Below are 13,805 nucleotides of genomic sequence, written 5' to 3'. Positions count from 1 at the left end.
ACTTAGAAACAAAAATAAATCTGTGGCCGACTGGCCAGTCACCTTGCTACACAGGCAGTGTGTGTGCACTGTAGAGGCCTCCAGTAGTGGTTGGGGGTTGTCGCTCACTGAGGCCCCTCCTCTAGTCACCACCGCAGAGGTGCATAGATAGATATCGAGAAAAGATTGTCTACTGTTTTTGTCTCTGAAGGTCAGTTAGGTATCTTTGTGTGTAAAGCATAAATCTCGACACAGTTGTGTCCTTTTATGTTGGGGTTTTATAGATTGTTCATATTGTTTGTCTGCCAAGCCTAACAGGCCTGCTTTTTTCTTGCTGGATATACTGGAGTAAAGAGTCCTGCACAAGTTCATTTTAGGGCTGCGACCCCAAGACTGACGACATAAGCAGCTGCCAAAGAATTTGCTCTTAGGTCTGATAGGGCTCTTATTCTCTGTGCCGTGGGGAAAACCGTGGGCTCAATGATGGATCCCTTTTCTGGGGGTCCCACCCACCCACCTGAAGGCATCTGGGCTGGGCATAGAAGACGTCAGGGAAGAGGAGGAAAAAATGTGTAGAATCCCCCTGCACCTCCTTTTTCAAATGTCACTGCACCGCTTTTAGTTTTGGTTCCCTCTGCTGCTCTGGCTGTATCCCCGCCCTCTGATGTCCGCCCAGGTAGGGTGGCTGCAGAGGGAGTCCTGTGCCTACATTGATTCCTAAATTATAGTATTTTCCTTTATACTGTGTTTTTTTTCACTGGTATGTGCGAGAAACCAACACCCTGCACCCTATGCTAGATCCAGAGCTCTGGTGCTGTTCCATGAGAGCAGCTTCTCTTGGTTTTCAGTCCCTCCCCTGTCTTACCTGACTCTGCTCTGCCAGAGCCGAAGTCTCTTCCTCAAATATCTATCTCAAGTAAAACTCTGGCTGATACTATGTGTGACAGTTTCTATTGGTATTCTAGAAATATTTACTGAGTTGAAAGATTGTATTGAATTTTCTTTCTGTGGTTTGGGTGTTTTGTTGTTGCTAAAAGTGAGAGAATGTAATTTAGCTGTGTGTATAAAGCTATTATAATTGATTAAACATTCTTGAACAGGTTCATCTATTCATTTAAAGAAAAGATACACCCACTTCTCACTTATTGTCATGATTAGTTTCCAAAGACCAGGTCATTATGGGAAAATGGAAGATAACCACATCAGATCACAAAATGGAATATGACTGCATCATTACATACCTACCAAATTATGTCATTATATAACTGCTAAATTGCATCATTACATAACTGCTAAGCCACTGAGATTCATGCCCCAGCCAAGTTGACTTAAAACTTTAACCATCACACCCAGTGTTATTTTTGCCTACCATCTTGGTATTCATTATCACTAGATGTATGTTGTTAATATACAAGATAGTAGATTTTTACTATTGCTGTAATGCACAATATTGGGTATCAAGATAGTTGATAAGTGAGGAGTGGATGTAAGCATAACAAGAACATAGGATAGATTGTTGTTGTTAAAGTGCCACAGAGCTGGTTCCAACTCATAACGGCCCTGTATAGCAGAATTGGGGCCTTGACCCAGGAAATCCTCTGGTCTGGCCCTACCAGAGATACTGCAGTTATAGCCATCAACTCAGGGGTGGGTTAATTCAATGTTTGACAGTATGTAGCAGGATAATTATTAAGTTGATAATTTTGTATGGCTCACAAATGATGTTTTAAATTTTGCCAGATAAAAGGTTCCCCATCCCTGCTGTTTAGGGTTTCTGAGGAGTAGCTGGTAAGTTTGAGCAGCTGCCCTTGTGAGTAACAATCTAGTACTAATCCTATGATAGAACAACTTTTTTTTTTCATTTGGCATGCTTTTATTATATATATATATATACACACACACACACACACACACACAGATATGTCTTATGTACAATCAATCATTGGTTCTTTCAAATCATCATACCAAAGGCAATCTACTGGTAATCTTCAAAAACAGATTCAGGTAAAAGCAGATGTTTTTATGCGCTCAGCAGACAGCTGACCGCGTGTGCCATCATCATTGAGTGCTGTACTATTCAAGACAGCCTTGTGACTGGGCTGGGGTGGTAAAGTGGGCTGGAAGGCGGCACAGGATCCAGAGTATTACACGATGAATTTCACCGGCATCAAAGCTGCAGGGGACGGTAGACAGTGAGTGAATTGTAGCGCTCTTTCATTGCAGTGTGAAGGGCTTCTGAACATCTGGGTGGTGGCAAGGTGGGTGGGTAGCTGATGGGCTGTGCTGGCAGCTCGACCCCCCGCTCATTTTTTCTCCACCTCACCTTTCTTGGGCTCCTGTTTCAGTTTGTAATCGGCCAGCGCAGCCTTGATGGCGTCCTCAGCCAGCATGGAACAGTGCAGCTTCATGGGGGGCAGGTAGAGCTCCTTGGCGATGTCTGTGTTTTTGATGGTCAAGGCTTCTTCAGCCGTTTTCCCTTTCACCCACTCAGTGGCTAACGAGCTGGATGCTGCGATCGCAGAACCACAGCCAATATTTTAAACCGGGCGTCCACAATCTTCCCCTTGTCATTCACTTGGATCTGCAATTTCATTACATCACCACAAGCGGGAGCCCCCACCAATCCAGTTCCAATATTTTTAGATGTCTTGTCGAGGGATCCCACGTTTCTGGGATTTTCGTAATGATCAATAACTTTCTTGTGATAGAGCCGAGCCGGGGCTGACAGCTCCCGGCCAGGTAGGCGTGGGCTTTGGAGCAACAGGGTAGACGCCGCCAGCCGCAGACGGCCCACTCCAACCGCCGCCATCTTGCGGGCACAACTTTTTTTTAAAGAAATGTTTTGAAATTTCTCAAGCACTGGCATACCTATTGTATTTTATTCTCCTAGGTAACATCTTTGGATCACCTGATTTTTTTTTTTTTTTCCTGAAGTGGGGTTTAATTCCCATTTTGATTTTCTGTTGCCATTGCTATCTTTTGCCAAGTCTTATGGTTTCTAAACTGAGTTCTGAGTAGCCTGATAGGCACTGCAGGGAACTAACAGGGTGCCAAATGATGTTTAAAAATTTCAAGAGAAATACAGCAACATCAGTCAGAAATTACACAAACGACTAGCCCGAGGTTGTTCAGTTTCAAAATAGATTGCTGCATTCTTTTTAGTGAGACCATATTTTTGCAAAACTGCATTTTTGGCATTGCTGTGATAACAGACCAGTACGGCATGAAAATCTGTGTGGAACAGGAAATGAGGGAGGTCATATCTACTCTGGTTCTAAGAGTTGGGAAGCTGTACAGTGCCCTACATAGATTTTAAGTCGTTAGGACATGCATACTTCCTAAATTATTTGAACTTATCTAATTAGTAAAAAGCATGATTAGGTATTTCTTTTTAGTTAGTGGTAGTAATGATGGGGTTCTGTGGAAAAAATTACAGCCGGCCTTACTAATTGAGAAAAAATTAGAACTGCTAATTAGAGTCCTCCTGTGGTGCTGCAGTTTATGCACTGGGCTGCTAATCTCAAGGTAGGCAGTTCTAACCCACCAGCAATCTTTGGAAATGCCTATTTGATGGCATTTAGCAATAATGTAGGCTTGGAATTCTGGTATGGTGCTATAGGATAAGCACGGGACTACTTGCTTCAAGGTTCAAACCTACCAGCTGCTCCTTGGAAACCCTATACAGAGTCACTATGAGGTTACGGGAGCAGAAAGCCTCATCTTTCTCCTATGAAATGACTGGTAGTTTTGAACTGCTGAACATGAGATTAGCATCCCAACTTGTAACCAATACACTAGCAGAGCCTTGGAAATCCTGTGGGGTGGTTCTACTCTGTCCTGTAGGGCTGCTGTGAGTTGGAATCTATCTACTTGAGGGTAATAGATTTAGTTAGGCTTTTGTGATACCCTTTTTACGTTTTCCATTTTGCCTCTTGGTCTATGTTATTGTCATGGATATTTTTCTAATATGAACCTTTCATAATTTCTCTTTATAGAATGTAGCTAATTATGGTAATTTTGGTCTTTTAAATCTTTCTCTATTCTGTTTAAGGAGTTCTGGTAGTTTAGTGGTTGTGAGTTGGGCTACTAATCTCAAGGTCAGCAGTTTGAAAGTACCATCCATGGGAAGATGAGGCTTTCTGCTCCGTAAAGATTTACAGCCTCGGAAACCTTGTACAGGGTCACTGTGAGTTGGAACAGACTCCATGGCACGTAACTAGCCTACCTATTCTGGTTTATCAGTCTTTTTCTAATCATTCCCCTTAGGCTTACAAAATCATGTTTACTTACAGGCACATAGTTTCTCTCAGAGTTTGTTTTATGCTTTTCATTTCCTCTCCAAAAATCATAAAGCACAGAGAGCCATATAGTAATAAATCTCAAATTAATTTACTTGAAACTGTTTTTATTCACGCAGTAAGTGGGTATACAAGTGGAATTCAACTGGTTCTGTTTTAATATGAAGAATACTATAGTTTATTAAATAACCTTTTTTTGAAATGTTTAATTTTTTAAATACTTTTTATTTTGAGATGATTTTAGATTTACAGAATATTTGCAAAGATAGTAAAGAGTTTCTTTCTGCTTACCATTTGTCCAGCTTTCTTTGGGTAAAATAAGTTTGCTATTGCCATTTATCAAAATAAGAGATTAGTATGTGTATAATACTAAACTGTTAGCAGCTTTAAAAAAACACGTTTTTCCAGAATACAGTGCAGACTACCACATTGCTGTTTGTTGTCACACTGCCTTGTTGTTAAGTGCTGTTGAGTTGATACCATGTCACATTGCCTTAGTCTCCTCCAGTCTATGACAGTTTCTCAATCTTTCCTATTTTTCATGGTTTAGATAGTTCAGAGAAGTGTTGCTCAGGTGTTTTGTAGAATATCCCTCAAATTGGGCTTGTTTGATATTTTTCTAATAATGAGACTTTAATTATGGATTTGGGGAGAATACAACAGAGGTGAAGTATTCTCCTTGAATTGTTTCAGAGGGTATGAGACCAATATGACTTATTACTAATAAGATGCTCCCTTTTATCACTTGGTGAAGGTGGTGTCTGCCAGGTTTTTCTACTGTAAAATGACTGTTTTTGACTTCCTATGTGGTGCTGTGGGTTGCATCTCAATGTCAAGAAAACAGAAATACTCACCACTGGACCAATAAACAACATTCTTATCAATGGAGAAAAAATTGAAGTTGTCAAGGACTTCATTCTTCTTGGATCAACTATCAACACTCGCAGAAGCAGCAGTCAGGAGATCAGACGACGTATTGCATTAGGCAAATCTGCTGCACAGGAACTTTTTAAAGTGTTGAAGAGCAGAGATATCAGCTTGAGGACTAAGGTGCGCCTGACCCAAGCCATGGTATTTTCAATAACCTCATATGGATGCGAAAGCTGGACAGTGAATAAGGAAGATCGTAGAAGAATCAATGCCTTTGAGTTGTGGTGTTGGAGGATAGTACTGAAAGTGCCATGGACTGCCAAAAGAACCAATAGATCTGTTTTGGAAGAAGTGCAGCCAGAGTGCTCCTTGGAGGCCAAGATGGCTAAGCTTTGTCTCTCATACTTTGGACATATTGTCCGGAGGGAACAGTCGCTGGAGAAGGATATCATGCTGGGTAAGGTGGAGGGTCAGAGAAAAAGAGGAAGACCCCTAACGAGATGGATCGGCTAGGTGGCATCATTGATGGACTCAAGTGTGGTAGCGGTAGTGAGGTTGGCTCGGGATTGGACATTGTTTCGTTCTGCTGTGCATCGGGTCGCTATGAGTCGATTCTAACTCGGTGGCACCTGACAACAACATGTGGTGCTGTAGGATAAGTACTAGACCGCAAGTTTGTTTTGAACCACAAGGTTAGCAGTTCAAACTCACCACCTTGTCCTTGGATTGCTATGAGTTGAAACTAGCTTGACAGCACTTAACAACAGTAACAATGTGTGCTATCTTTTAAAGAAGCAAGTCACTAGTGACACAATGACAAATCAATGGGCTTAAACATAACAACTTGAGAGGATAGCATGGGACCAGGCTGTGTTTCATTTGTTCTGTTATGCATAGGGTTGCTATGAGTCAGAACTAACAAAAAGTTAGTCCACACTTAAGGGAAGGGAAGCTAAGTACCATCTCCTGGAGGGACAAGTATCAAAAAAATGAGCGGACATAAGATTTTTTTAAAATCACAGAACTAATAAATATTTGGGAGTCAATACTTAGAGGTTATACACATATTCTGTTTCTTAAAAGTTTAAGCCACTAATGAGAAATTAATCAATAGATTATTACTGCGTGTTTTAATGGTGATTTTCTATTTACCTCATTCTTTCTTCATCTGTTCCTTGGAATTCTTTTCTGAGGAAGATATGTCCTTTCTTATTTATTTACTCATCATTCAGTCATTAATTTACTCATTATTGTGGACTTATGAATAGTTATAAAATAACCTTTTGACTATTGCTACTACCTAAGGCTCTGATAAGGAGGTACATTGTTGCAACATGACCACTTTTTTTTTTTTTTTAATATTTATTGTCAAATAAGTTCAGACTTACAGAAAAGTTGTAAAAATAGTACAAAGAATTCCTATATACCTTTCACCTAAAATTCCCAAATGGTGACATTATGCCATATTTGCTATTTCATTTTCACTCTATTTGTATGTAATTTTTTCTGGACTTTTGAGAATAATTTACACCATAATATCTCTTTACCCTTACGTGTGCCCTCTACACTTATGCATAAATATACACATAAGTACTTTCAGTGTATATTTTCTAGAAATAAATATATTTTATTACATTACCACAGTACTCACTACCCACTGTTGAGTCTGTCAAGTAGACATCCTATAAGACAGAGTAGAACTGCCCCACAGTTGTTTCCAAGTCTGTAAATCTTGACGGTAGCAGACTGCTATGCCACATCTTTCTCCTGTGGAGTAGTAGCTGGTGAGTTTGAACTACCAATCTTTTGGTTAGCAGCTGAGCACTTAACCAGGGCTTCACCAGTGTTCCTTACCTCTGTACAATTTCTCAAAATCAGGTAATTAAATTAATAGAAACACTATTACTTAATCTGAGAACACAGTGGTTCCATATGATAAGATTGTGGAGCCTACCATTCACTCTGATGGAGTAAAATGAGGCTTTCTGCTCCCTCAGAAATTTAAAGCCTTGTAAATCCTATACAGGTTCATTATAGTTGGAACCAGTTTAACTCAACAACATTACTTAATCTACAGATGAAACCAACTTGACTTAAAAACATTATATAATCTACAGATGAAATGAAATAATTTGCCATCTATCACAAATAATGAACATCAAAAGAATATGTATTTATTGTATATATTTACTTGCCACATCTCTTTGGGCTCTTTTAATCTGGTACGGTTCCTTAGTCTTTCTTTGTTTTTCATGACCTTGACACTTTTAAAGACTACTCTTCAGTTTGGAATTGTCTGATGTTTTTTCATGATTAGATTCAGGTAATGAATGTTTGGCAGGAAAACCAAAGTGATGCTGTGGTCTCACTGCCTCATATCAGGAGTCACATGTTGTTGATGACTCCCATTTTTAGTGATACTAACTTTGATTACATAGTTAAAATATTGTCTGCCAACTTTCTTCACTGTAAAGTTACAATTTTTTCCTTTGTAGAAAGATACTTTGAGACGATGTATGTAATTTCTTAACAGAGTTTTATCTACTAGTTTTAGCTTTCATTGTGGTTATTTTTTTCATTTGAAAACATGGATTCAAACTGCTAACTTTTAGGTAAGCAGCCAAGCACATTAACCATTTATACCACTTGAAGACTCCTATTGGATGCCAGCAATTTGATTCCAATTCATAGTGATCCATGTGACAGAGTATAGAATGGCCCCATAAAGTTTTCTTGAGTGTAATCTTTACAGAAGCAGATTGCTAGGTCTTTCTCACTCAGAGCCACTGGTTGGATTCTAACTGCCAATATTTCCAATAACAGTGGGGAGTTTAACAATTGTGCCACCAGGGTGCCTTTAAATGAGTACATATTCTAATTGATAGGTATTTAAAACATTACATGCTAAAGAAACATTTAACAATGATGTTTATATGAATGATAATGATAGTTTCTATGTATCAGGTACTTACTCTGTGCAAGGTTAGGCACTGCAATATATGCTTTATATGCAGTATCTCATTTAATCCTTAACAGTGACCCAATATGGGAAGGCACTATTACTATCCCCATTTTATAGAGGAAGAAATTTGAGTGTAGAAAGGGTAAATTGCTTTATTAACATACGTAGTTTATTAAGGTTGTAGATTTGGGATTTAAAGCTAAGCAGTCTGAGCCTATGGGAGTCCTAGTGTGGCGCTGTGGGTTAATGTGCTGGACTGCAAAGTCGGTTTTAACTGCAGGGTTGGTGGTTCAAGCTCACGAGCTTCATCTCGGAAACTCTATAAAAGGTTGCTATGGGTTGGAACCAACTCAAAGGCACTTAACAACCACAGTCTGAGCCTACTTTTTCTTTTTGAAATATGAGTATTACTAACCTAGTAAAAAGTTTGAGTCTTTCAGTGAATTGAATTATTACTGTAACTTGATTTACTAATATTTGATAAATGTCAAAGCCATATAGTATTGAATATAACAACTTATTGTTTTTTAAATGATTAATATTATGTCCAGTGTTTTAAGTAGAACAACAGTAGATTAATACAAGAATGTTTTGTAGTTCATTTGTAAAAATATCATTTTTTAAAAATTCACCATGATAAAAACTTGTACATTACTGAATTAGGATTAGTTATGTAAATATAGGGACTCCTGGTGTGGCACTGTAGGGTAGGATAAGCACTCAATCACAAAGTCAGTTTGAAACTCAAGGTTAGCAGTTCAAACTCACCAGCCGCTCCTCAGAAACCCTATACAGGGTCACTATGAGTTGAAACCAACTTGACAGCACTTAAATAACAATAAATATAAAAGTAGATCTGAATAACACTTGAAGGGAGAGAGAGGAATAGCCAGAAACATCACAAGAGAAAGCTTGTAAGTCCGTCTTCAGCCTATAACTGTTTGGAATAACTAAAATAGGGGTAGAACTTGCCCAGTGAGGAGGCTCCCTGCAGAGCCTTTTTACTACACAAGACCATAGGTGGAATCCTGATCATCCTCCAGAATCTTCTGAGGTTGGACATTCCCACATGAAAGGACAAGCAGACCAGTCTGGAGCAGCTAGTAGAACAGAAGATACTTCTTGAAAGAAAGACCAGCCAGAACAAAACAAAAAAAAAACAAAAATCCCAACAACAGCTGTCCAGTTGACTACTACAAGAACAAGCAAGTTATTCCCCAGGGAGCCATCAAGGCAAGTGGTCAGATCCCCTCAAGGCAAACCCCTTCCAAGACTGAAACTCAAATGGAATATACTAGCAGGCATATGGTCCTGCTGCTGACCACATTGGTCACCTATAAGGGGAAGGGGGAAAAACAACAATGAAGTTGTGAACTAAGTCCGACCACATCCAGTAGACTCCTGTTAACCTGGATTGAGACCTGGTTAACCAGCAGTATGACAAGACCTGGGGACTCGTGGGCCCAGGGGCAGGGACATGACCCCAGAGGACTAAAACGGAGTGTGAAGCATCCAGCTGATACAAAGTGAAGGGGGATGCACAAGAACACCCACACTTGCAGATAGTACCTATTTGACCTGGCATCAATGGCTGTATGACTAGAACACGACTAGAGGAAGAAAGAAGAGGAAAATAAAGAAGGAATAACCCACTATAAGCAGATGATCTTGTCCTAAGCTTGTGGATGCAGTATGACAAAGGAGTGGACACATCTCTACAGTGAGGGTCATTCCCACCCCCTTGGTACATAGGGTCGACAGGGAGGGGGGACTACCCAAAATGGGGGGACTACATAGACATGAAGTGACTGGTGTACAGGCTTTCTTTCCATAGGGAACCTAGCTCCAGAGGATACAGGGAAGGATAGACCCTCCACTGAATTGTTTCCAACCTGTCTGGATGGGGTTAATAAAAGGTGAGGGGGAAAGGACTCCTGTTGCTCAATAGGGACTGATTGCAATCAGGTCTGACAGTGAGTGTTGGAAAGGTAAATGTAAATGTTTGGTAACAAAAGGAGGGTAGCAGCTGATTTTGCAGTCCAGGAATCAGCCCAGGAGCGGAGATCCCTGGAACCATCAAGAGAGAAAAGCGAAGTGCGAGACCCTGTCCAGAAAGGCAATGAAACTAGGGATGGAGGCAGAGGCAATAACGTGGACAGAAGGAGCGGCTGGGGACTCTCGACTCAGGGAGGCAGAGGGGTTGTGTGCTGGCCGCTAGGGGTCTGAAGTGTGAGGTGTACCCTTCGGGTGTTTGATGATGTGTGCAGGGGATTGTGATCATTGCAATGAACAAAGTACAATAGGATGAATGTAAAGATAATGTTCACCCATGTAAACTAACACATAATTCACAGTAAAAACTTAAAAAAAAAAAAGCTTTAAAAACAGGAATAAAAAGTAGATCTGAATATATGTATCTGAGTATAATGGATCTGGAAAATAATGCGTTTTTGTAAATCAGGAAAATCAATAATTTTATTAATTTACATTTATTTTTAAAATAGCATATTTCTTATTTCAAGTTTAAATTGAGGTGTTTTGCAGCCTTTCTATAACAGCCCAGAGCAATTAGGTTTATAAAGGTATGTGTGTAAACATTTAAGGGATTATATTTGTAAATTTTCCTTAACATTCTCCTTTATTTTTCCCCACACTTAAAATTTCTTTGTACTTAAAAAATGTTTCTTGTTTTAATTTTTGCCTCTTCCCTTTTTTTCCCCCCAAAGCATATTAGTATTTCCTTATTTAAAAGCTACTGGTAGTTTCAGCAGCTATGCTTTAATTATCAAATATTACAGTGGGCCCTCAATTACTATTTTATTAGTGAGTTTTATATAGTATTGTTTGAGATACTGTAATGTAACTTGTACTTAAATTTTTTTTCTCTTGAAAATAAATCTATGATGATGAATAATGCAATACTAATGATTTTTTTCTTTTAAAAAATCTTATTTCATTTTCATAAGCAGTGTTTCAGCCTTTCTTCTGTTAGAATTAGATGTCACTTCATTGTCCCTATTAAAATCTCTTAGTTTGTTAATATTGCTTTGCTTCTCTCCCTCCAAGGATTAACTGAAGTGCTGCTTACTTCTTTTGTAAAGTGTTTTTTTAAAGTTCTTATTGTTATTAATTCTCCTTCCTTCCTCTAACCATCTATATCACTTATAGTCAATAATAGATTAATAAGAATACTTGAGAAGGAATATTTAGCATTTACATATTGATTATGTGGCAAATTTTACCAATAGCTTATAGCATATTTTATTTAATCCACGTAGCAATTCTGGAAAAGTCAGTATTTTCTTTAAATAAACAGATAAGTAAAATCAGGCTTACAGAAGTGAAGTGACTTACCCAAGGTCACAGTTAGTGGAGCCAGGATTCAAAATAGATCTGATTATTTAACCACTTTGTTAGCACTTAAATATCTAACTTCCTTTGTTCTTTTTTCTTGTTTTTGTAGTTTAATCTTGGTTCCCACTAAATTATAAACTCATTGAGGGTAGGATCTTATTTTTAAAATGAGCCAAAATGCACACTGATAGCTTTTGAAGAGTATTAAAAAGTCTTATAGGACATTTAGTGATTATTGTGTATACCTTAAATAAATAAATAATTTGTGCATAAAATATTTTATATTAAATACCTTTAAATTAGAATCAGCCAAATACATGATTAAATTATGCTATCTCCACCTCAGTTACTTAAAAGTATAGTTTTTCCTCATAAAATCAATTCATATCTATAATAAAAATGGCAAAATATACAAAACCACAGGGAGAAAATATCACCTATAGTCCCATCACTCAGAGATAACTATTTATGTTTTTGTTTTACTTTCTTCCAAATTTTTTAAAATTTGTTTTGTTGAGATTATTTTCTTATATCAGCTATTGCTCAAAGGTTGTGAACCAGCAGCTGTGTGTTGGGGGAAATTTTTTAACATATTTGTTGTTGGGTGCAATTGAGTTGGTTCCAACATATAATGAGTCTATGCCCAACAGAATTAAGCTGCCCAGTTGTGTGTCATCCTCACAGTCTTTCCTGTGTTTGAGCCCTTTGTTGCAGTCATTGTGTCAGTCTGTCTCATTGAGCATCTTCCTTATTTTTGTTGACCCTCTACTTTATCAAATATAATGGTCTTCTCCAGAGACTGGTTCAAAGTACGTGAGACCAAGTCTTACCATCCTATCTTCTGAGTAGCATTGTGGCTATTAACACAATGGAATTTGATTTCCAATATCTATTATACATTACAGTATAAATATTTTTTCTTATCTTTATAAAGGTTTTAGATATTGATTATACTAATTGAGCATATATCTAGAATATACATAGAATAGGCACTTAATAAATATTATTTCATAACTTTGAAGTTTTCAGTTTTTACTCAAAGAAGTGAGTTAGGCCTTGAATGGTGTTGTTACATGCCATCAAGTCTGTTCCGACCCATAGCGACCCAAGGATTTCCGAGGAGCAGCTTGTGAGCTTGAATCGCCGACCTTGCAGTTCAAACGGCTTTGCAGTCTGGTGCATTTTAATCTTAAAAGAGATGAATAACAGAAAATATTCTTCTGCTGTGTGTTTTCCCAATATGATGCTCTTACTTGTATTCTAGGATAATCACTGGACTGCTAATTGCAGGTTGACAAGCTCGAATCTACCAGCTTCTCCTTGGTAACCCTGTTCAAGGTTGTTGTGAATCAGAACCAACTCTGACACTTATCCATGGTTATATTTAAACCAATAGACTAAATAAATCTCATTTAATTAACATATTAGGCAAATTACTAGATAGTGAGTTCTATATATATATATATATATACTAACTTGAAAGGAGCTCTGGTAACGTAGTGGTTACGAGTCAAGCTGCCAACCTCAAGGTCAGCAGTTCAAAACTACCAGCGGTTCCGCGGGAGAAAGATGAGGCTTTCTGCTCCCGTAAAGATTTTCAGCCTCAGAAACCCTTCACAGGATATATACTAACTTGAAAGGAGCTCTGGTAACGTAGTGGTTACGAGTCAAGCTGCCAACCTCAAGGTCAGCAGTTCAAAACTACCAGCGGTTCCGCGGGAGAAAGATGAGGCGTTCTGCTCCCATAAAGATTTATAGCCTCAGAAACCCTGTGCAGGGTCACTATGAGTTGGAACCGACTCCACGATACTTAACAATACCAACATACTAAGTTGAACTTAATATAATTAGGGCTGTTTCTTAGAAATTTCAGTAGAAATGTAATTTTCAACCTCAGAATTTGCCCTATATTTATTAAGATCTGTAATCAGTGTTCTCATAAAAAGTTTTAACCAAAATTTTAACCATTTTGGTGATTGTTGTTGTTGTTATTAAGAGTTGTCGAGTGGGTTCCAACTCATAGCAACCCTGTATAGGGTTTCTGAGGAGTTGCTGGTGAGTTAGCCCCTTGACTTTGTGGTTCTACTTGACTTTGCAGTCCAGCGCATTAACCCACAGCTCCACACCTGGACTCCATTTTGGGGATTGTTGTTGTTGTTGTTACTGTTAGGTGCCATCAAGTCAGTGCGGACACATAGCAACCTTATGCACAGCAGAATGAAACACTGCCCAATCCTGGGCCAATCTCGCTACTGTTGCCATGCTTAAGTCCATCAATGGTGCCACTTGGCCAGTCCATCTCGTTGGGGGTCTTCCTCTTTTTCTCTGACCCTCCACCTTAC

The 13,805-nt window shown here is 38.7% G+C and overlaps 1 protein-coding gene and 1 pseudogene across 3 annotated transcripts in view; one reads left to right on the top strand and one right to left on the bottom strand.

The window, feature by feature from the left end:
• The window catches only part of EHBP1 (EH domain binding protein 1), a 529,253-nt gene that overhangs the window by 37,111 nt on the left and 478,337 nt on the right, over window positions 1–13,805 (top strand). The gene's annotated exons all lie outside the window — the stretch shown is intronic.
• Window positions 2,283–2,788, bottom strand: LOC102837829 (annotated as a pseudogene).

The sequence above is a fragment of the Chrysochloris asiatica genome, unplaced genomic scaffold (assembly GCF_000296735.1).
Source record: "Chrysochloris asiatica unplaced genomic scaffold, ChrAsi1.0 scaffold00052, whole genome shotgun sequence".
NCBI lineage: Eukaryota > Metazoa > Chordata > Mammalia > Afrosoricida > Chrysochloridae > Chrysochloris > Chrysochloris asiatica.
Note: the sequence above shows the minus strand (reverse complement) of the source record. Positions and strands in the feature narration are given on the sequence as shown.